We start from the raw sequence: 4,465 nt of genomic DNA on the forward strand, positions 1-4,465 counted from the left end.
TAGTTAAATTCTTATTCAAAAAGTGTTACATATTATTGCCAACATAACTTTCTTCATTTTATTCTTTACAATCATTTGATTTCCTTTTATGCTTGCAAGTTTTCAAATCAACTACTTTTCTGCTTCTCTCCTTCACGTTTTTTTTAATCTCGATATTCTATTGTAATTTGTTGCACTAGATTAGACAAATTATTTTCCCTTCAGGTAACTCACAACAGCTTTGGACACAGTTACTTGTTTTTGGCGTAAAAGGAGTGACTAATTAAATTAGTAATGATCATTTAGAGTTTGTAATTAAATACTCTACACACACTAAAAAGAGACAATCCATTTAGCTTTGTAAGGTAAGGCAGTCTGCCCTAATTTTCCAGTCAATTATGAAAATATTAATTTAATGTGTGAGATTGACTGCATAATTCTGCAAACAACTAATATTTTGATGCTAGATAAGCACACTTTCTCTGTAATCTTCAACCTCAATAAATATGCTATAAATATACTATGCAGGTGTGGCTGTGTAGTAAGAAGTTTGGTTCCAGGTTCAGTCCCTCTGCATGGCAACTTCAGCAAGTGCCTTCTACCATAGCCTTGAGCTGGTCAAAGCCTTGTGAGTGGATTTGGTTGATGGAAACTGAAAAAAGCCCATCGTTTATATATATATATTTGTCCCTCTCCACCACTTGACAGCCGATGTTGTTTTGTTTATGTCCACATAACTTTGTAGTTTGGCAAAAGAGACTAACAGAACGAGTACCAATAAATAAGTACTGAGGTTGATTTATTTGACTAAAATTCTTGAAGATGGTGTCCCAGCATAGCAGCAGTCAAATACTTGAGACAAATAAAAGAATGAAAAAATACTACTACCTATAGACCATGATTGAAGTTCCAGATTGTATTTAATATAGTTAATATGTTATGAAAACAGAAAGTTTTCTGCCTTTTACTCAGTGTCATTACAGAGCGAAATGTATGCATAAATGCTTGTCTCTAATGACTGATTGATCATGAACGCGTGTACACACACACACACACACACACACACACACACACACACACACACAGAGGCACACGCACACACATATAAAATTCTGTAAAAAAATTCTTCTATTTGATGATAGTGCTAATAAGCTATATTATTACATCATGATGTAATGCATGTGGATAACAGACAGGTGAAGAAGAGTCAAGAGATCATAATGCAAGTGAATTATGGAAGAGAAATAGCAAAGAAGACATAGACTGAAGTTGGGAAAACTGATTTTGAGATGCTGAAATTTCCCCCAAGACACCTGATGAAGGCTGGAGGGTATACCAGCCGAAACGTTGTGTTAACAACAAACAAGATGAGGACAAATATCCATTGAATGTAAATAATGTAAATAATGTACATAATTCCTTATCTTTTAAATATAGAAATGTATATATATATATATATATATATATACATATATATATATATACATATATGTGACCGTTGCCAGTACCGCCTGACTGGCCTTGTAGGGTTTTCGAGCGAGATTGTTGCCAGTGCCCCTGGACTGGCTCTTGTGCGGGTAGCACATAAAAGACACCATTTCGAGCGTGGCCGTTTTCGTGCGGGTGACACGTAAAAGCACCCACTACACTCTCTGAGTGGTTGGCGTTAGGAAGGGCATCCAGCTGTAGAAACTCTGCCAAATTAGATTGGAGCCTGGTGTAGCCATCCGGTTGCACCAGTCCTCAGTCAAATCGTCCAACCCATGCTAGCATGGAAAGCGGACATTAAACGATGATGATGATGATGAGGATGATGATTGTGTATTTTTTGTTTTGCCTATGTTGGGCTTCCATGATTTTCCATTTCAGCTTTTAGTCAGTGAGATAACAAGACATGTATGTGTTCCTGTCAGGCTTCCATAGTTCTGTTAAGCTAGTTATAAGTCAGTCAGTCAACAAATGTGTATGTGTGTCTTTTGTCACAAGTCAATGCGAAACAGAAAGTTGCATTGATTCCAGTTCAGAAGTCAGTAATTGCAAATTATAATGATATATGTATGTTGTCTCTGAATATGACAAGAAGAGAATAAGAGTTGTGTCCTTTTTCAGTGTTGATGAAATGAGAAAGTCTAGGATGAATAAGATGACATATCAATATGGCCTCAAATCAACATATACGTTCTTGTTACGTGACTAGCAGAGAGCTATTAAAATTAAAGAAAAGCTCAGTGTGGTTGAACATAGAAATGAATATTGTCTTTTACCTCTTTCAGTCAATAGACTGTGGCCATGCTGGGGCACTGCCTTTAAGAATTTTTATCTTTTAGCTTGGTACTTATTCTATTGAGCTCTTTTGCTGAACCGCTATGTTATGAGCACATAAACTCACCAGCATCAGTTGTTAAGTGGTGGTGGGTAGAACAGACAGACAGGCAGACAGACAGACAGACAGACAGACACACACACACACACACACACACACACACACACACATGCACACACTCATATAATCAAAGGGCTTCTTTCAGCTTCTGCCTACCAAATCCACTCACAAGGCTTTGGTGAGCCTGCGGCTATAGTAGCAGACACTTGCCTAATGTAACACATAGTGGGACTGAACCCAGAACCATGTGGTTGGGAAGCAAGCTTCTTATCACACAGCAACACCTTTATGTTACATATAAGGATAAAAAGGGTAAAGATCCCCTTTGGGCCAAGTTGTTTGTGGAAGACCAGCAGTCACACATGCATACCAGCCTCCTCTCTCCATGCCACCGATGTTATCCAAGGGAAATGCAAAGGCTGATACAGCTGACTGAACTGGGGCAACGTGAAATAAGTGTCTTGCTCAAAAACACAACACACAGCCTTCACTGTGAAGGCTCATGGCTCAGTGGTTACAGCGTCGGGCTCACAATCCTGAGGTAGTGAGTTTGATTCCCAGACTGGGCTGTGTGTTGTGTTCTTGGGTAAGACACTTTATTTCGCGTTGCTCCAGTTCACTCAGCTGTAGAAATGAGTTGCAATGTCACTGGTGCCAAGCTGTATCAGCCCCTTTGCCTTTCCCTTGGATAACCTTGATGGTGTGTGGTGGGGAAACTAGTATACCCTTAATTCCCTTGTGTTCCAAGTCACATTAGAAAGTAGTTGATATAGATATAGACTCTTCTGGAAACCAAATAAGAGGCTAAGATATATTCACACAGCTTCCTGTCATTTAGCCATAGCTTTCAAAAAATATAGTTAAGTTTGTTAGCAAACTATAACCTATCTTCAAATAAGATCTTTGAAGCTGTGGCATAACTAGGCACTAGTTGTTAATGAATTGAAAGACAGCATTTCTAATATGCCTGATTTTAACCCCACAAAGAGAAAGCTCCACTGTAAGGTCATTATGGTTCAACCCTTTCACTGTGGTGATCAGATTTATCTATTCAAAATTTCATTACTTTTAAATGTGGAAAGCAGTTTTATATACCAATCCATTTTTTGTTGAGGAATGTCATATCTGAAACTTTTTCTTTTGAAATATGTCAAATTTAGATATGTCAAATGAGGCAACATGACTTGCAGAAAATGTTAATTAAATTTTTTGGTAGTTTATCAACATTATTACTGGAATAGCCACGAAATGAATTTTGCAATTAAAGGGTTAATTTTAAGATCTGTACTGGAAAGGTTCCCATTGGATTAGTGAATAAGCATTTTCCACAGGCACGAAAGGAAAATTTTCAATGGTCATACTTTGAAGATATATTTTGAAAAATGTTTTGTAAATAGGCTCAAAATGAGTACAGTACAAGCTGCTCATACAGAATTGCCACAAGCCTGTTAAATGGTCAATGTAACATGGAAACCATCGTTTATGAAGTAGAGGTAATCTCAAAAGATCTTAGTGGGGAAATGTAAGTATAGAAATACGCGGGTACAACGGAAGGTCCCTTCAAGATTAGGTTCAATAATCACAAGTCTTTTAAAATTCAGGAGAGATGTAATGTCACAACAGTAGTGAGACCTATTTGGTTAATGAAAGGTGTTGTCAATGGCAATAGGAAGTGTAATCTTTGTCTAGCAGAGAAAAGAATTATATTGAATTATTTCCTTCACATAGAGCCTTACTTGAACCTGTAAGAATTGGCTCTTCTTCACTTAGTACTCCTCTCACCACAATGAAGAGCTCATCTTCTCCACACATAGCATTTATACACACACATACATGCTCTCCAAATATTCCTTCCCACCTCTCTCTCTTACCCTTTCTTCTTACTAATGTTTCACTTTTCTATTCCTCTTTCTCTCTATAAACACCTCACCCTATCAACATCACCCTTATCCTTGTTTCATCCCATCATAGAGTATATTTATTTATTAAAAAAATTAATTCCTACTAATCCTTTTGGAAACAAAACTAGCTTTATTAGCAATAACTTCTACAATCTCTCTCTCTCTCTCTCTCTCTCTCTCTCTCTCTCTCTCTCCACATATA

The sequence above is a fragment of the Octopus bimaculoides genome, chromosome 11 (genome assembly GCF_001194135.2).
Source record: "Octopus bimaculoides isolate UCB-OBI-ISO-001 chromosome 11, ASM119413v2, whole genome shotgun sequence".
NCBI lineage: Eukaryota > Metazoa > Mollusca > Cephalopoda > Octopoda > Octopodidae > Octopus > Octopus bimaculoides.